The sequence below is a fragment of the Vulpes lagopus genome, chromosome 10 (genome assembly GCF_018345385.1).
Source record: "Vulpes lagopus strain Blue_001 chromosome 10, ASM1834538v1, whole genome shotgun sequence".
Classification (NCBI taxonomy): domain Eukaryota; kingdom Metazoa; phylum Chordata; class Mammalia; order Carnivora; family Canidae; genus Vulpes; species Vulpes lagopus.
In genome coordinates this window covers 100,190,106-100,210,583 of record NC_054833.1, presented here as the reverse complement: position 1 = coordinate 100,210,583, position 20,478 = coordinate 100,190,106, and the positions used below count along the sequence as shown (strand labels likewise).

The 20,478-nt window shown below is 48.1% G+C and overlaps 1 long non-coding RNA gene across 1 annotated transcript; it reads left to right on the top strand.

The window, feature by feature from the left end:
- Positions 1–672: 672 nt before the first annotated feature.
- LOC121499404 lies at positions 673–8,705 on the top strand. The gene is made up of 3 exons (XR_005990114.1): positions 673–804; positions 6,253–6,376; positions 8,509–8,705. It is a non-coding gene; the product is annotated as an uncharacterized LOC121499404 (long non-coding RNA).
- Positions 8,706–20,478: the final 11,773 nt, after the last annotated feature.

Below are 20,478 nucleotides of genomic sequence, written 5' to 3'. Positions count from 1 at the left end.
GGGGTAACTTCCTAGTGGAAGGAAATTCTCCAGAGAAGGGGCAGATGAGAGAGCCACGAGATGGTGGGAGAGTCCACAGATCTGATAAAGGGGCTCTGGACGGAGCTCACAGCACTAGTGTGAATGGGAAATCTCACGTGACAGCCCTGTTCCACGGGGCTCCCCCTTCTACTTCCCCACAGGCTGGCACTGCATGATGTCACCCCCCGGGCAGCTGCCTCTCTTGAATGCTTGGTCCTGCTCCAGCAGGTCCTTTTACCCCCTTGGAACTGGAGACAAGTTAGGATTTCTGTGGACTCAGGAGGGGTGAGTGTGTATTTATGCCTCAGGAAGAAAACAGAAGAGTAGGGGAAATGTGGTGTTAATCTGTAGAGAGACTTTCCGTAGCTTAACACTTGTAAATCCAGGCAACCCTGCTGTCCTACAAGTTGAGAAACTTCCCAAATGAACTTCACACACACACACACACACACACACACACACACACACACACTTTCAAATTCATGCCTTTAGTTAATTAGCTTTTGCTGTTTATATTTATCAGTATCTTGCAACTTCCTTACTGGACATACCCTTGCCACTGTTAGTGGGAGGAGATGATACAGTTCATTAAGAGGAAAAAGGAAAACAGACAAAGTCACAGTGTTGGCTGATCCATCTCAGACAGTGAGCCCAGAAGAAGCTGCAGAAAGTTCAGTGGCTAGGGGCTGGTCATAACCCCCTTTCATGGAGGCTGCATTTGGGGTCTCGATCTCCAGGAACTCAGCCAACAGCCCAACGCAGCATGGGATTCCTGCTTAGGAGGTGGGTGCCCGATGCATGGATACAGCCCTAACTCGCCTCAGGGAAAAATGTCTATAAAACCATCAGATGTTTCTCAAAGAGGGGATCTTAGCATAATGCCTAAGCCCAACTAAGCTCAAAACATCCACCTCTGAGCTCTGCTTTGGGTGGCGCTGCAATAGTTCCTCTTTGGCTCCTCACCTGTGTCTTCGCCAGTAGTCCAGGAAGAGGTCTGGGGGCAAAAGGAAGCATGGAACACCCTGCACATTTTTTTTAAGATTTTATTTCTTTATTTGAGAGACACAGACAGTGAGTGAGGGAGAGAGCACCAGCAGGGTGAGGGACAGAGTGAGAAGCAGACTCCGCAGAGTGGGGAGCCTGTTGTGGGGCTTGATCCCAGGACTCTGGGATCATGACCTGAGCCGAAGGCAGATGCTTAACAAACTGAGCCATCCACAACCCCCCCACCCCCCCACCCCCCCAACATATTCTTTATTTATAGGTTGCTGGCTCTTGCTCCTGGGTTTTATATATGTGCATGTCCCAGCGGCCTAATTCTGCACAACTTCTTTAAAAAAGGGATGCTGGGGGATCCCTGGGTGGCGCAGCGGTTTAGCGCCTGCCTTTGGCCCAGGGCGCGATCCTGGAGACCCGGGATCGAATCCCACGTCGGGCTCCCGGTGCATGGAGCCTGCTTCTCCCTCTGCCTGTGTCTCTGCTTCTCTCTCTCTCACTGTGTGCCTATCATAAATAAATAAAATTTAAAAAAAATTAAAAAAAAAAAGGGATGCTGGGGTCTTGCTGCTTCTCTCTCTTTGCCCCTAGAAGTCTGTGCCAGGTGTATCAAGTTTCATTACTGATTTGTATCACTGATAACCGTATTTCCTGATACAGGATCCACTGGGGCAGATTCCCAGTATCTACTAGTTAAATAATTCAGAATCCCTCCAGTCTGGTATTTTTTTCCCTAACTGAATTGTGACATATAAGATTCTTAACATTCTCTATCCACAACATCAGGCTGATCATAGAGGGTTAAAATCTTTTGCTGAGTGACTGGACATGCACATGCCAACAGTTCTGAGAGGTGGCCTTTTAGGAAGGGAGGTGTGACCTGGGCACCCTGGCCTCCCCAGCCCAGGCATGCTCCCTCTCAGGACTGTGCACTCGGGCTCCCTTGGCCAGACCTGCCTCCCCCCAGAGAGCCACCCTCTGCTCACCTACCCCAAGGCTTTATGCCTTGTCTCCAAGAGGCCACCATGTCTAAAATCCCAACTCCAATCCGCTCTAGTGGTTTTTTTTTTTTTCTTAAGACTTAAAAACACCGGCCAGCCCCGGTGGCTCAGCGGTTTAGCGCCTGCCTTCAGCCCAGGGCATGATCCTGGAGACTCCCTGCATGGAGCCTGCTTCTCCGTCTGCCTGTGTCTCTGCCCGTCTCTCTCTCTGTCATGACTAAATAAATTAAATCTTAAAAAAATAAATAAATCCTCTATTAAAAAAGAAAGACTTAAAAACACCAAACATTTCAAATACTAAAGTATTCATATTGTGTCTTGTCTCTGCACTGAGCACCGTGAAGTGGGATTTTTTTTATTATTTTTATTGTTTTTTGGTGGTGGTGGTGTTTGTTCACTGTTGTGTCCTTTATCCATCATCAGCACACAGGACACGCTCACTGAGTATGTATCGAATTAACCAATGAGTCAATGATTGGTTCACACGCGTATCCAAGTACAGTCTCTGCCACTTGCTGGTAGTCTGAGCCCCAAACCCGAGGCGCTTTGTGCCACAGGATGGGGCTGCCATCTGGCCTTTCGCGAGCCTCCCTGAATTCCAACGTCCACAGGGCTACCCTTCACTTCACTTTCTGACCTTGTCGCTTTGCAGAAACATCTCAGCTTTGCCTGAGAAAGGAAAAGCACCTCTGTCCAAAAGCGGACTTTCAGCCAGGGAGCCTTGAACAAACAGCCTGGCTGGGCCTGTCCGTGGGAACCGAGCTGAGGCTGCAATGCCCCCCCCGGTCGCCTGAGCCGTCCCGAGCACGTCTGTGCAAAGCGCTAATGAATCATTTCCATCTTTACCATCAACCGGGGTCACGAGCGAGAGTATTGTTCTTGGACAAGAACACGCGTCCTCAAGAAACTCACACTTGGGGTGACCTCCCCAGCAGGTCAGACTGTCTGTGTCTCTCCGGGGCAGACAGCGTGAGCGTTTGAGTTACAGCAGCAGGAAGTTCCCTCCTCTGCGAGCCAGGATTTAGACTGCCCCTAAGCCCCAGAAGGAGAAGTGGGCAACTCAAGGTGTCAGTGAAATAACTCAGGTACAGAAAATATAGGGGATTCAACATCCACCAGGGCTTAAATTGAAGAGGGTGCATGTGTGTGTGTGTGTGTGTGTGTGTGTGTGTGTGTGTGTTTTGGGAGGGAAGGTGGGAGAAAACACGCAGAAAGAAGCAACAAAATTCCTTAAATATGATTGGATCTCTAAAAAGTCTTCTGAAGGATGCCTGGGAGGCTCAGGTTGTGATCCTGGGGTCCTGGGATCGAGCCCCACCTCCGGCTCCCTGCTCTGCAGGAGAGTCTGCTTCTCCCTCTGCCTCTCCCCCTGCTCATGCTCTCTCTCTCAAATAAATAAAATCTTTTTTAAAATGAATAAATAAAAGGTCTTCTGGGCCTGTCTGTAGAGGAAGAGGATGGTGCTCATCATTACTGCTGTCCGCGGTGACACGGCACGCTCACTGCAAGCACCGTGGTCAAGTCCCAATGTTACAGATTTTTCCAAAAGGCAATAGAAATAATTTCTACTTGCTGCGGGCCCATTTGGTGTCAGGAACTGAGCTTTTCACTTCACACCTCTCTCGTCGTGACAACAATGCTGCGATGCAGGACATGCTCTTACTCCTTTATTCGAGATGAAGCCACCAAGTCTCGGAGAGCTCAGGTGCCAACTACAGGAATGGCAAGGCCAGGAGTCAGGGCTGGCTGCGGAGTTTGCTTCTATTCAGCTGAGGGATGAGGGAAGCTCCGCTGTTCCCGCCTACTTGTGATTTGCCTCCTCTCTTCTGTCCATTCCCCCACGGTCTCCTGCTTGCCTCTGTATCTTTGGAAACCACACCCCATGGCCTCTGGCTCCGTGGGTTTGACCAACCGCAGGCAAGGGCAGAAGAGTCCATCACAGCAGTGAGGACAGAAGCATGGGTGTGTCTCTACCCCACTTTGGTTCCTAGAGAATCTCCATGGCAGCTCCAGCTCCTGGTGGACAGCCCTGGCTTCTGGACTCTGGGGATGGCACCTGTCGCTGTCATCCCTCCAGGCAGAGTGGTAGCAGAGCTGCTGCTCATCGGCCATGGAGCCCCTTTCAAAAATCTGAATTTGGAATGACACTGAGCACCGGCATGGGGTAACCCACCAGGCCTTGTCGACGGACTTCCGGCAGCCGGCCACTCGCACTTACTGGGTGTGTGACATCAGGTGACTTATTTTTACCTGACTGTCATCAGGACAAAAGATCTGTGCTACGGTGTGTGGTTGCTTGCTCGGATCAGAAATTGTGCATGTAAAGTATCAAAGCACAATCCCTGACGTGCAGAAGGCGACTAATAAAGGTTACTTATTTTTCTTGCATTTTAATTAGCCTCAGGAAGCTGAAAGATTTTAAAAAGACTGAAAATAAACACTTTTTCAGGAGTGGTGAGAGACATGCGTTGCTTTCAGTTCAGGAGAAAGGGGGAAAGTGACGTTTAAGATGATGAGCTGTGTAGTCAACAACAGGACCCGCAAGAATGCTAAGACTTGCAGGAGTCGGAATGGGGGTGGGGCCAAAGAAGACAAATATGACAAAAATGTTTTTGTGTAAGGCTTTTTTTTTTTTTTTAATCACTCAGCCAGGAAATGTTTATTTAGCTTCTCTTCGATCTGCGGCTGGGGGAGAGACCTAGGAACCTGAGAGCCTCGCGCTGAATATATTGAGACCTGAAGAGGCAATCAGAAAACCTGAGCGCAGGTCTCAGCTCATGTCCCCTCTCTGGGTCTCAGTTTCCCCGTCTGCTAGCAGATTATCAGGTCGGCAGGCAGGCGTCCTTGAAAACATGCACTGACCCCTCGATAGAGTCTGACTCAGTACATTCCTAGGAGATCCCCCGCAATAACTCATCCCCCAAAGCTCTGGATTCTGACAGGCGCTCCTGCAGCATCTCCTGGCCTCAGATTTCAAAAGTGCCCTCTGGATGTCTTTTTTTTTTTTTAAGATTTTATTTATTTATTCATGAGAGACACAGAGAGAGAGGCAGAGACACAGGCAGAGGGAGAAGCAGGCTCCATGCAGGGAGCCCGACGTGGGACTCGATCCCAGGACCCCAGGATCACACCCTGGGCCAAAGGCGGATGCTCAACCTCTGAGCCACCCGGGTGCCCCAGCCCTCTGGATTTCAAACTCTCTTAGATGGTGCATAGACACCTACAGGAGAGAACAGGGGACATGAGGGGCTGATGAAGATCACAGGAGGTGGGGAAGGCTCCTGCAGGAGAGAACCAGCTTCAACCCAGAAGGGTGGGTAAGACCAGGACAGAAACATGCGAGAAGTTGTCTCTCCAGGTTGGAAATTTTAATCTGTGGGCAGAGCCCCGAAAAGGCAGGGGAGGGTAGACCACAAACACACGCGGCCGAACATGGATCCGAATCCAGTTCCAAAGGGTGGTGACCTAGAGCAAGACTTGATTTTGCCTGCGTTCTACTTTGCCCACCTGTGAGAAGGACATCCTGACAGTACCTCTGTCAGAGGCGACTCGAGGGTTAGTAGGACCACATACGTACCCTCCTTAACGCTCCCAATAAAAGCGAGCAAATCCCAGGTCTGCTTTCAGGGACTCTGCTCTTTCCTACGGCCCCTCGGATGGCTCGCTGTCCCTGTAAACTCAACACGCCCATGCTCTGAGCCACCGTGCTGAAGTCTGTAACTAGGCGGGCCACAGGATTCTTTGCAGGGGGATGGGAACCATCCTGCACATTGTAGGACATTTCAGCATTGCTGGCCCCCACCCACTCAACGCCAATAGCACCTCCCAGTTGGGACAACCCAAGATGAACCCGGACGTTGTCAAACGTCCCTGGGAAGGGCAAATTTGCCCCAGTAGTTAAAGAACTAGGGAGTCAGAGTAATGAAAATGCATTTCTCTGGAGAAAGAGGTAGAACCAGTGAATTGAAGGGGGCCAGGAGGGACTGAAGGGTCAGGAGAGGGAGCAGATTTTACTGAGATAGCAGATATTTGTTTTTTTGGTTTTGTTTGCATCTATTTCAAAATCTTAGACCACAAGGTGCTCTGTAAATGATTTGAAGAGCCAGCAGTTTCTCTACAGTAATCTGTCCCCCCACCCCCCCACCCCTCCGATGGAAAGAGTGTCTAAGTCCCAATTACTAACCACAGGCGCAGGTCTTGGCTGAGCACCAGAGGGCTTTTTTTCTTCCTTCAGTTATATGGTCGCCTTGGAGATCCCAGAGTTTCCCACCCAGCCCACGCCTGACCTCTCCTCTCCCCACGATGCTCAGATGGCCCAGGGAAATCCTGCAGAGGACCTGCCAAGAGCTGTGGCCAAGGTAACAGATCTGCCTCCTTATCTATAAGCCAGTCAACTTCCCCCAATTCTTTCCAAGAGGAAAACTAACCAGGCGGCCGGGCTCCTCAGAGCTGCCTGACAAAGGCTAGCTTGGCCGCCACGGCCACCTCCTCCCTAACTCAGCTGCAGGGCCCCCAGGCCGGGCTGGGAGAGAGGCAGGGAAAGCCTGTTGCTCGTTTTCCTCGAAGGCCGTCTGCCTTTCCAGCGCCACACGGGCTGTCACCCCTCCTCCCTCCCCGCTCAGACTCTGGAGGGCCCCCTGTCATCTTCCCACTTCAGCTTTGCTCTGGCCTTCAAAGTCAGGTGGGCAGGATTGAGAGGGTTTCCTTGAGCCTCACACTAATCCAAATACTCCAGGTGAGCACATCAAACAGCTGCTATAGTGAAGTACCGTTCTTAACGTCCAGAATGTTCTTTGTCACCCCTATTTCATCATCGGCCACTTTGTTCTTCACCCCAGGCTTTTGCCATGTCATTTCCTGCGTGGAAGATGTTACCTATGTACACTTGAAACGACCACTTGAAGACATGAAACAGACTGCGTGCTTAACTTTTTTTTTCTTAATCTCCAACACGTAACTCTGTTTGGTGCGGGCTTGGCATGGATTGTTAAATTAGTCAAGAGTTAATATGGATTCTTAGCTTGGGCTTGACTCAGAACTTCACTCACTTAGGCTCAGTCACGAATCTTACCACACTGTGGTTGTTTCTGGAACGTCTAGCATGTGCCAGGCACTGTACCTGGCCCTAGAGCTAAAATGCTGGAAGAAACAGACATAGTCCACAAGTTCATGCCTTGCTTTGGTATTCCCAAACCCAGACTCCTCACTGATTCAAGCTGCCCCTCCACGTTGAGATTCACAGTGCATAAGAAGTTCTATGACTCAAAGCATTGAACCCCCAAGACAGAAATGTAAAGGCCAACGATCAATCCCATTGCTCACTTGAGCCCACTCTCCTCCTTAGTCCATGCAGAGCCTCTGTCCTTTTAGCTTTCTTCCTTTCATCTCTGATTTCCACTCCCATTCTCTCCCCCTGTGAACTATACTGTATTTAATATATCTCCTTTAATATGCTCGTGACCTTGTAAATTATGTTTTATGTACACATATGTGCATATGTGCTTAATTCCCATTGAGGGTTTTTGTGTTCAAGATCATATCCTGTTTCTTACTTTGCTCGACTAGAATCTTTATAAAAAATCTGTACAATTATACATCTGATGAGCTCATTTAGAATGCTGTGCTCTGTTTGTGTTAGTTTCCTAGGGCTGCTGCAGCAGGCTGGCACACATTTGGAGGCTTAACAATACAAATTTATAATCTTGCGGTTCTGGAGGTCAGAGGTCAGGAATGGGTCCGACCAGGCTAAAGCCAAGATAGCAGCAGAGATGCATTCCTTGCCAGGCATGAGTCTGTTCTCTAGCCTCCATGGCTCAAGGGGAGAATCAGTCTCCTCATCTTTTCCAGCTCTAGAGGACACCTCGTTGCTTAGTGGCCCATCTTCGAGGCAATGACAGGTCAAGTCTTTCTCAAATCATATCACTCTGACACAGATTTGTCCATTTCCCTCTTCCACACATAAGGACTTTTGTGATTACAGGGGGCCCACTTGGATAATCCCAAACAATCCACTTTAAGATCAGATGATTAGCAAATTCACCATATGCCACCTAAACCCCCCCTTTGCCATGTAACATGTTCACAGCTTCCAGGGATTAGAACATGGACTTTTTTGGGGGGGTGGGGCAAAAGTGATAGTGTATTTCCCGTCTACCACCGTACTCTATAATGTATGTCCACCATATGTTAATTAATACAGGTTTCTGTCGCCAGGAAAATGAAAGACCCCTCCAATTCCTTACTGAATCAAAGAGTGCCCAGCTGTTCATCCTAGCAGATCTAGAAGAGAATTTCTTGGGGATATACATATGTAGGAATGGTATTACTGAGCTTTAAGTGATATTTATAGTTATGATACTATAGGATTTCAGAAAAAAAAAATCACTTTTTGACTCTCACATAGTCCAGCAGTGTTTCTACAGAAAATATCTCAAGAAGATGTTAGAGGTCTTCCCAAATTTCTGATTTCTAGTCTCTCTCCATGCTCCAGGCACACTGCGGGATCGCCCTCCTCTGACTCCTTTGAAATAAGACACGGTCACGTGACTTGTTTTGACCAATGAAGGAAATATGAGTAGAAGTGAGATTGTGTTCCAAGGACCAAAGCTTTAAGAGTCGTTGCACAGTCCCATCTCCTGCCATGGAGAACAGACTCCCATGGTGACAAAGAGCCTTCATCCAGCTGGGTCTCTGAATGACTCCAAAGGACAGAGACCAGTCCCGCCTTTGCCAACGAATTGGATGGCAGTGTCAGGAAAAAATAAAACTTTTATTATGTAAAAACCACTGAATTGTATGGTTTTTATTATCACATCATAAAGTAGCCTATCCTGACCAATAGGTCTTTAAACCAGGAAATGTCCAAGTTTCAGCTCTAGTTAGAGATTGAATATCTTTATAAAACGCTTTTTATCACTTTATTTCTCCTTTCGCCCTCAGGCTAACAACCTGCCTTTCCCTTTCTCCCCATGCATATGGTGGGGATACACTGAAATCATCTCTTTACGTGAGATTCTCGCTCACTGATTAGGGCCACACAGCAGTCCTGGACTTGACACTGTATTCCTTGACCACAAGGACCAGATCTTGTCATCATGCCCAGGTACAAAAGGCAGTATCTGGCACATAATGCCAACTCAAGAGACTATCCTTCTCATCTTACACCTATTAACCAAGGCTCAGAGAGAACGGGAGACCAGCCAAGGTCACACAGCCAGGAAAAAAAGAAAAGGTGTCAGGATGAGAATCCAGCTCCCAGGGCAGTGTACTCCCCCTCGGCCGGTCAGAGGGAAGCATCCCATGATACTACCCAGGGCCTAACCCCATTCTACCCTGCCCACCCCCACATAGATGCAGATGAGAAGAGGGACTGTGTGGATTCCCTTCCCTGTTTTCAAAGACTGTGGAAAGGATGGTCTGCTATTTCCAGCAAAATTAGCATTCAGGGTAATTGCTTCTTAGCATCTCTGTTACATATTTGCTAATACTTCCTCTTCAGTCAATTGCAAAAGGGGCCTCACAAGCCTTCTCCATCAGATGGGATATCATACACCATGATGTAAGTCCTGTATCCCAGGAGACATAAACAACTCAAATCAGCAAGTGTTCCTGGAAGTAAATATAAACTGGAAGGTCCAGGGACATACAAGGAGACTCCAGGCATGAAAAGAGGGCCCATGTTTGGTTTAAAATATAAATTAGAGCTTGAATGGGGAAGGAAGCAAAATGATCCATTTCCTCTCATATTATCATAAATGTGGTTAACAGCGATCCTAAAAGTACTTAGAGGCTTGGCTGTCGGCAGATGGTGTGGCTCCCCTTATCAGCCCATCAGCTGGGCTAACATGACCCTATGGAAATGTTTTTCTCCACTGCATCTGTGCAAATAAACACTGGTAATTTCTAATATCAAGCTGCTTGTCTGTAAAGTGATCTAAGTGATGTAAACTTAATTCACAAATTATGGCTCACCTCCAGTTGGACCTAAAACATCAATTTACTAATTCCTCTGATTTTCCCCTTTTCTTCTTGCTCTTGACCCTAACAGATTATCACCCTGAAAGTGAATAAATGGTCCTAAGCCAGAGGGTCCCATTTGTTTCTAGGACTCAAACTTCTACTTCTTTGAAAGGGAATAAGGGTTGTGACCCCAGATGGCTAGAGGTGATTATTAATATGCTCTCCCCATGGTGCTCAGAACCCAGAGATCTGGAACAAGAAGGCTAAAGGATATGACTGGTGTAGAGCTAGTAATGACCCTGGGGAATGCTAAATGTTTGAGCATGACGTAAGAAAGCCTGAGCCTCGGCATCAATCTCTAGGTGAGATGATACAACAGAGTGGCCAAGAGCTTAGGACCTAAACCTGGGTTTGAATTCTGCTCTGCCATCAAGTGGCCCCTTGCCCTGGAATGGATCTACTTAAATTTTCCCAGCCTGAGTTCACTTGGAAAAGGACAATAATAGATGGGGTCAGGATGAGAATTAAGTGAAATAATTTATGTAAATGCTTAACTGTCCTTGTATGAACTACTACATGAGTAAGAACACTAGGAGTCACAGACCTTCCACTGAAGAATGGTTCCATATTCCTTCTTGAAGGACACCCGGCCTGGGACAAGACTTCAAGAACTAAAAAAAATAGCCTAGGACACACAGGTTTTCAGAGTCTGGGGGAGCAGGCAACCCTAAAGGAAAGAGTCATCCAGTTGGACCAGAGGTGCCATCTTGGGATGTGGTGACAACGGTGAGACTCCAATTAGCATGGATAATGGAACTGCTCAATCAAGGAGGGGATGCTACAAGGAAAGGCCCCTCCTTTGGGGCAGGTGAGAGTCAAAAGCCAGTCAGGTATCGCCACTGAGAAGGCACTAGTCTCAAAACAGACTCCAAAGATGTGGTCAGAGAGGAGCCTCTGCCATCTGAGTGTAATACCACCCAAGATGAGGGAAGGGATGTTATCCTCTCGCTTCAAACTCTTCAATGGCTTCCTGTGACCATAGGGAGAAAATAAATTCCTTTCTGTGAGCAACAGGGCTACCACTTCCTGACTCCCCAGCAATACCACCCACCTTGGCCCCCAAGTATCACGCTCCAGCTACACTGACCTCCTCTCCACTCACCAAACATCTCAGGCTGTGTCCCGGCTCACTACCTTTGTTACATCCGTCTCCCATGAGACTTGCCCACCTCCTCTCAACCAGTTAGCTCCTGGTTCTCAACGCATCTTGGCTCCAGCATCACTTCTTCAAAGGAACCATTCCAGGATGCCCTTAGTAAGTGTCCTCGGTGCTCTGGTTCCAGCCCTCAACTGTCCTGCCTGTCTAGGAGCTTGTCCCTGTGATTGGTCCCCTAGAGCCTCAAATCCTTTGTTAACGTGTTTCACCAGCTAGTACCTTCTCCTTTAGAGACTTCAAAATCCCAAACTGTGCTGGAATCTTGACAGCCCCTTCCCAAATCAGGAAACAGCAAAGTCAGGTGTGGTTTACACACCACACTTGATTCTCTAGTCACCCTACGAAGCCTACCACCACCTCCTGTTACTGTAGCATCAACTAGTAAATTGGAGGCAACCAGCACTCGTTTTTCAAGACAGCCGAGAGGAACTGCTGTCAGCTAGTCAAGGAAAACAGGCTGGGAAACGCAGCCCACCATCTTCCAGCCCACGATGCTCCCCAGACCGTCCACACCTGGACGGGGCTGTCAGCATGCAGCGGGAGGCTGCTACAGCTTTAAGCAATTCGTGTTGGATGTAAGCCTTCAGCTGATGGAAATGCCAAAACGGGAATAGGGAGGCGTAATTACCTTCCCTGTGATTGTCCTGAGGACATCAGCACCTTTCTGGTGTCCTAGGGCCTGTGAGTCTTTCCCATAGGGCTGGCCTTGAGAATGGAGAGCCGACCAGGAAACTAGAAGAACAGCTCCTGCTTGGTGTGTAAAAGTACGAAAGTCTGCCCTTCCTGGATGCTTTGGAACCCCAACATGATGGGCAGCAATTGCCTTTGGAAGTGTCGCTCGCTTCCTGAAAGAGAATTTACGGCCTTCCCCCGACGCAGCCCAGCATGGCGTTACCTAGGATTTTCTGAACAGAGGTGGCTCATGGTTCCCAACATGATTCTGGTCTGGGCCCCAGATGCGTGCTGCCCAACCTCGATGATGGCCAAATCCAAAAGCACCCAAAGGAATTACTGAGAGGTGGAGATCCAAAGCCTCAAATCCTAGAGGCCACAAGTGATCTGGAAAGTTGACATCCAACTGCAGCATCTCAGACCCAAGTCCCCCACTCACGCACGACCCCGTAACAGGGTCGCCTTGGCTCACAGTGGGCTCAGAGATTCTCTTTGCCTTCATACCTATGAACTTCAGTGACTGTCATTATTGGCTATTCAACAATCGCAACAGTCTGGCGGCAAATCAGATGACCCTAGTCACAGCAGGGCAGCTAAAGGATGCTCCTTTTGCCGTCTAGAGACAGCCAGAGAGGGAGAAAGTGTGTTAATGGCGGCATATTACATAGGATGTCCCAAGATTTTGAGTCTTGAGCAAATCGACTGCAGGTCAGAAAAGAAATGGGTTAGAATTCATGAATTTCAGGTGTGAGCCAGTGCCTCGCCGAGTTATCACACTAACACCTAGAGTCTAGCTGTAAAACACTACAACAAAAATCACAGGCCTGCATGGCAAGTTGAAACCTTTAACATAAAAACCTCCGTGCTAGGTGCCTGCTAGTACAGCTTACCGTGTGATCCCCCACCCGATGGTGTCTTTGGGCTACGTGTGCACACCCTGGCTTCTGCGTGCTCACCAACAGTCAGCCACGGCGGGCTTCCTGGGGCTGATCTTGGCTTCCAGCAGAGCTGGCTTCGCTCACAGGCATGGGGACCCCCAGGTTCCCTGGAATCTATGCCCACCTCCCAACCTCCCCCTGGGGGGTGGCTCTTAACCTGTTCTCAGCTGACAGGTGCAGCAGTGGGAAATCCACCGGCTCCCTCGGCCCGGATCCTAAGGCACGGCTTGCCTTCCAGGTTCCCTGATGAGGTCAGGCTGACGCTCCCCTCTGGGGGACTCTGCGGGAAATTGTGGTCTTCTTCAGCACCCTCCTCTGCCCTGTCCTGCTCTCTCACGATCTCCCTGAGAACCTGCTTTGACCTTGATTCTTCCTCCCAGGGTATGCTCTGGGGCCATCTCAGCCTCACGGGCTCTGGTCCTCTACTCCCCCACAGCAGCAGCATTAGCAGCTGTGAAGGTGAGAAATGGTAGACTTATTTTGGAGATGACCTTTGATCAGATAGACATTTTGCGAGTATTTTGTCCCAGTCCATAGATCGCCTCTTCACTCTGTTCACTATTTCCTTTGCTGTGCAGAAGTTTTTCCATTTCATGGAGCCCCACTTGTCTATTTTCATTCTTTGTTGCCTGTGTTTTTGGCGTCCTACCCATGAACTCATCACCAAGATCAACGTCACGGGTCTCTTCCCCATGTTTTGCTGTAAGAGCTTTACCTAGAGTCAACAATAATGTATCCTACACTTAAGATTTGTTAAGAGGATCTATCTCATCTTGTATTCTTACCACTGTAAGACTTTTTTAAAGGGAAAAAAAAGAAAATATATATATTTGCATATGAAACAGGTCAAAGAATTACCATTGGCATAAAAAGGCACCAATGGACTGTGTGGTGATATCAAACCACGCCCTTAGCTTACAGTCTTACAGGGAGGGATGAGCTCTAGATCTATGTTGGTACACATCGCATTAGCTTTAGACTACATTATACGTACATGCACACATAAAATAGTATAAAGAGATATAATAGGAGCACCTGGGTGGCTCAGTCATTAAGTGTCTGCCTTCAGCTCAGGTTGTGATCCTGGTGTCAAGTCCCACATCAGGATCCCTGCTCAGCAAGGAGTCTGCTTCTCCATCACCCTCTGCCCCTCCCCTACTCATTCATGCTTGCTCCTGCTAATCTCGCTCTCAAATAAAATAAAAATCTCTTTTAAAATGTTAGATAAAATTAACCAGGATGAAGGATGAAATACTTAAATACCAAACTTGGAGCTGAAGTTTAAAAGCATAAAAGAATTGCTGAAGCATAAAAGAATTATCTTAGGGTTCCTTCTCTCAAAGGCAAGTTTGTGGGAATGCAGTCTGGCTCCCTTGGCATCACCCTTAAAGGGTTGAGGCATGCCTCCCAAAACTCAGTCTTCCTTCATAACCACCTCCCAAGGATGTGACACCCATGAAAGTTATCTAAAGGTTTTTGTGGCCATTTTGGGGGGACCACTTCTCAAGGGTGATGCCTTCAATGAGTTTCCCCTCAGTGCGACAGGGTGAGAGCAGGAAGACTATAGCAATAGAGGAATATGGGTCTGGAGGCTGCCTCTACTGCTAACTAGCTCCATGACATCACAGTTCCAAATACTAAAATTTTCATCCAGCTTCCCTTTTTGTCCAGTGGGGCAGCTATCTCATCCCCGCAGGTTTGCAGTGAGGATTACACGTGTAAAGCACCTAGCCTGGTACCTGGCACGCAGCAGGGCTCAAGGAAGTTTATTTTCTGTCTGTCCTATGCCATACTTAAAAAAAAAAAAAAGATTTTATTTATTTATTCATGAGAGACACAGAGAGAGAGGCAGAGACATAGGCAGAAGGAGAAGCAGGCTCCATGCAGGGAGCCCGATGCACGTCTTGATCCCAGGACCCCAGGATCATGACCTGAGCCAAAGGCAGGTGCTCAACCACTGAGCCACCCAGGTGCCCCAATACTTTTTCTTTCAAGGACTCAGACCACGGGATCCCTGGGTGGCGCAGCAGTTTGGCGCCTGCCTTTGGCCCAGGGCGCAATCCTGGAGACCCGGGATCGAATCCCACGTCGGGCTCCTGGTGCATGGAGCCTGCTTCTTCCTCTGCCTGTGTCTCTGCCTCTCTCTCTCTGTGTGTGTGTGACTATCATAAAAAAGTAAAATTTAAAAAAAAAAAAAAGGACTCAGACCTAAGGAATATAAAGACTGACTTGAAAGGCTGAAAAATGGTCTGATTCAAAGGACTTCTGCAGACAGATATTTGGTAAGCTCCTTGAAGGTAGAGGCTAAACCTTTTAAGCATTCAGTACAGTGCCAAGTCTGTGGGAGCTGCCCCATAAACATTTAGAGAATAATAGTTGCTTACGACCTGGATTTCGGTCTCAGTTCCCTTGGAGAGGTCGCCACCTGGTGGACAGAGATCAAAACAGCACATCTCTGGAACCTGCGCTGTCCTAGGGCCATGACAACCCTGACAGTCCTACCTGCTACCGTTTACAGCTCCTGGAAGTCTGCACGGGTAACAAGGAGCATCCAAAGAAGCAGAAAGGGCAATTTAGAAGGAAATAGCAATTTCTTGGTGTTCTAAAAGATCAATGCATCTTCTTGCCTCTAATCCTTTGCTTGGAAACTCCATCTGGTCCCATTTCCTGGCCTTAAGAGTTATGAGTGAAAATTAGCACCTGAAATCCTCAAACTTCAAAGCATGTTAACCATCAAGAAAACTAACCCTAAACCAAGCCAAATGACCATGGAAAAACAGAGGCCATATTGAGCTGCTCGCAGTCTATTTGTGGTTGGCAGGGGCAGCAGGAAACCATACAGAAATATCTGGTCTCTGCTGCCTTGAAACATTAACACTCCTCGACCATTCCAAGATTTAAGATACAAAATCACCTTTCAGGGAAATACATGTGCACCATACAGCAGATTCTCTGAAAGGTGGGCATGCATACTGATGAAAGAGAACAGAAAGGAAATTCTAAATGAGAGGTGATGGGAGAAATCCTAAGCTCCTGTTCAGTGAATCTATGATACAATGGAAAGAACATGGCTTTAAAGGGCAGATAACTCTGCTACAAATCCTGGCAAAGTATTCGGCCTTTCTAAATAAATAAATAAATAAATAGCAAAATGAGTTGGTGAGTTTTCCTCCATGTAACCACCACATGGCTGCTTCTAGGTATGATCCCCAAGTCCACACCGCCATGATGACCTGGGATAGAGTCTTCAGCAGTCCTGAGGTTCAGAGGAAACCACCCCAACCAGCCTGTGCCTTTGTGCAAGTATTTGGGCTTTATTTATGATCACATGCCATCTCACCCTGTATTACTCAGATAATCACCCCATTTCACCAATCGGGTGTTTTCACAATGAGTGCATGGAAGTCTAGGGTCAAAGAAACATTTATAAAATAATGCCCACAAACTTCCTGAACAGACTTTTCAAGCAAAGCCAGTGACATAAGGAAAGCGCTGCCCACTTCCATCAATTCATTTCTGCCTCTGCTTCCTGCAACATCTCAATTAGCGGCTGGGATCAGCTCCACTTGGGGAAACCTGCAGACCCTTCCAGCTAATTGGCCCAGGAAGAAACGAGGTACTGGAGTGGCATTCAGGTGACACGAGCTGACCTCTGCTTTTGCCTTCCCTAGTGGTTATTTCCTGCATGGAAGGGGGACTCGGAAAGGATATTTATGTTGGTGGCAAAAACCCCACTGCTGAAAAGCAAATTGGGTTGGGGGTAAGGATATCAAGACAGTTATTGTACAGTGGAGCTCTACCCCCATCCCCAGAACCCAACTAAGACCCCGTCTTCACTTACTAATCATTCTGAGCATCCTTCCTTGATCCTAGAGGTGGTGAAGGAGTCCAGCAGACGCATTTCCTGCCCGCCGTGTTGGAAAGTTGGCAATGATTTCACAGCTGAGATCTTCTTGTTGAAATCTGATTAGGTTCTTTTTTGTTTTTCAATCTGATTAGGTTCTTTTCAGTGTTATCCTTAGAGTCCTGGACATTATCCCTGAGTAAGACCTGGCAGTGGCAACCAGGCACAGCAGCTCATTGAGGAAGACCAGCAGTGAAAATCCCCCGTGCACAGCCAGACACCTGACAGGAGCCCGACAGCTAGCAGCTAGGTGTCTGCGTCACCCTTGAGGAAGGGACTCCTTAAGCCTCAGTTTCTAAATCTCTAAGATGGGCATAATACTCCTCACAGCAGAACCCTGTGGTGAAAAGTGCAAATATTTCCTCCTTTGGAAGTTAATAAGAGTGTACATTGAAATCACCAATGAGAAGTGCTTGCAATGTTTGCCTGACACTGAGTAGGTGCTCCAAAATAATTGTATTTTGTCCTTATGATTATCCAGGGAAGCCAACGTTGTTGACCCTATTTTATGGAGGCAGCTCAGCACAACTTTTTCTACGTCACACATCTAGCAAGCTTTGGGGCTGGGGTTGGATAGGGCCAAAACTCAGTTGTGAACCCAAAGCGTATGCCCTCTCCAGTGGGGCAGGGATCCTAAAGCTTTGAGGAGTGGGGGCATCAGAATCTCTTGGGAGGCTGGTTAAAAGGGAATATTCTTTGGCTTCATCCCAGTTTCTTTTTCTTTTTTTTTTTAAGATTTATTTATTTATTCAGAGAGAGCGAGAGAGAGGCAGAGACACAGGCAGAGGGAGAAGCAGGCTCCATGCAGGAAGCCCGATGCGGGACTCGATCCTGGGTCTCCAGGATCACACCCCGGGCTGCAGGCGGCACTAAACCGCTGAGCCACCAGGGCTGCACTTCAGTTTCTAATGAAGAGGGGGGCAGATTTTAGTAGAAGTGGTCTTTAGCCACTAGCCTAGAATTCGTCTCAGTGTAAAGCACTATTCTATTATTTACTACTACTACTACTACTACTACAACTACTACTACTACTACTACAAGGAGTGGTACTATCCGTATTACTATTAGCTTTTACTTTTATAACTATAGTGGAAGCTCACAGCTTGTTCAGAGATAAAGAGAAAAAAGACACAATCACATACATGCACACACATACATATATGTGTAAAAAGAACAGAACTGATTTTACTCTAAATGGGTGGTAGAGAGTTACCTTATTAGAGCTCCTTGGACCAAGTGTGTTTTAATACATCCGGTAAGATGAAGCATGTCTGGCGAGCCTAAAATTTTGACCATAAAAATGTGCAAAATCTCTGAAAGTCTCTGAGTTGCAGGGTCTTTTGATAACACTAGGAGATTAAGGAAGTGAAACTCATTCATTCACCCAGCAAGCAGGTGTCCCTTAGCTATTTTGCGTTAGGTACTGGGATAAGTGTGAGGGATACAGAAATCAACAAGACTGGAAGCTCCATGAAACCCCAGAACTTGTCTTCCCTGTTGAAGAAACAGAAACTTAAGTAAACCAAGTAATTCCAGCAGATAAGTGCAAGCTGAGAACATTAAAGGTAGAAAGGGCTCATGCATGTAAAAAGCCAGATGGAGGGAACAGCAAGTGCAAAGGCCCTGAGGCAGAAAGGATCTTAGTCGATCATGGGAGAGCAAAAAGCCCTAAGAGCTGGCTGTGGAAACGCAGGGCAGAGCATGAGGGAGGCAAGGCTGGAGAGGGGCAGAGACCACACAAGCTCTCATGGGCCCTAGGAGACAGTTTGAATTTTATTCCTGATGGGGTAGCCATTTGAAGTTTTTGAGGGAGAAGCATAATCAGGCCTGTCTCCTAAAATCCCTTTGGCCACTGTGTGGAGAATAGACTGGTGGGGACAAAATTTTCTTTAATTTTTTTTTTAATTTATTTATGATAGTCACAGAGAGAGAGGCAGAGACACAGGCAGAGGGAGAAGCAGGCTCCATGCACCGGGAGCCTGATGTGGGATTCGATCCCGGGTCTCCAGGATCGTGCCCTGGGCCAAAGGCAGGCGCCAAACTGCTGCGCCAGAGGGGTCTCTGGTGGGGACAAAATTATAGGACATCAGTGAGGTGTACCACACGGAGGGAGGCCAGAGCGAGGCCGTAATGCCAGCTTCTACCCTGGACTCCTGGTTAGGTAGGTGACAACTGCCCTCATGGAAACCAGAAACCAAGCACCTGTGGGCTGTGTAGACCTCGAGTCTGAAGATCTTGTTTCTCTCTGCCCTCTGTCCCCTTCAACACTTGGACCCCATATAGTACACTTCCCTCGAAGAAGCAGCAGGGAGGTCCCCTTCCAGAAGCCACTCTCGTGACACGCTCCTCCATCCCCCACACCAGGCCAGAGACCTTTGGCTCACTAGCCCAGTAGTTCTCAAGGGGGGCAGCTGTCCCCTGAGGTACCCCCAGCAGTGTCTGCACAGGATTTTGCTGTCACCAGTGGTGGAGTGGATGCTGCAGCCAACTACTAGGTCAGGCCAGGGATGCTGCTAAATATCCTACAATATGTAGGGTAGCCCCAACAGCAGAGAATTACCTGGACCCCATGTCAGCAGAGCCAAGGTTGAGAACCCCTGGATGAGAGGTTCATTTCTTCTCCTATAAAGCCAGTGTCTCCCAAAACAGGTCTCCAAGGGGCAAAACAAGGAAGAACTCAAACCCTACTGAACGAGGCAAAGAAAAGGAACATGGCACAGATTTACTTGTCCGCTAGTGGTTGCTGGCCACTGCATTTTCCATGTGTTAAACTCACTTCCTATTTATGTGGGCTTTTTGGCCAGTTGGCTTTTTACGGCAGACCTATATAAGACGGGTATTTGTAGTCCTCCCATATCGCAGAAGGGGAGACTGAGACCCCTGCCATTGAAGCAATCTTAGAAAACCACAAAGCTGGGATTCAAACCCAAGGCTCACGGACTCCAAGCGTGGTGCCCGTTTCTGAATTCCCTAAAAGCTCTCAGGGCAGCCAGGAGGGAGAGAGAGCAGTCAAGTCTGATCGTGGGAGTGTGGTGTCCTGCCTGGGAAATGTAAATAATTTAGAGTGCAGAGGCGGGGGGGGGGGGGGGGGGTGGTAATCATCCCGTCTGGCTTCATGGGCCACCCAGATGGAACCCTGGACCCCTCCCCACCATCCACGCCCTCCACGCACCCCCCGCCCCACCCCAGCTTTTCCATCAGCATCAAGATGAAAGGTAAAGATACCACTTGGCAATCCAGTTCCTTAAGTGGAGAAACGCTACTACAGACTGAGTCAACTCTAAGGAGGTAGAACTCAACTAGCGTGTGTGAACTGGATGCAAGGCCCCGAGACAAAAACAGCGAGGGCTGGGAAGTCAACTAAGAAGCAATATTTAAATGCCTTCCACTGGTTATAAAACACAGCATCAAGGAGACGTTCTACGCCAAGCCAAATGCAGGGCTCTGGGATGCCAGGGCAGACCCTGACCTCAAAGGGCCTTTGGTCTTTAAGTGCTAATTAAGAAATGTGCCAAAAGAACCTTGACTTGGGTGGAAAATGGACCATCAACATCCTGTGTCTGACGACCGAAGAATCAGCAGGATAAAGGAACAAGGACCATTCAGAAGCTTGCGTCACGTACTAGGAAAAGGAAGCTACAGATGTGAGTGATTAACAACCTGCAGAAGTCAGGGAAGAGCTTAGGGACCAAATGGCCCTTTAATTTTAGTAAGACTTGGGGCTCCTGGGTGGCTCAGTTGGTTGGGCATCTGCCTTCAGCTCAGGCCATG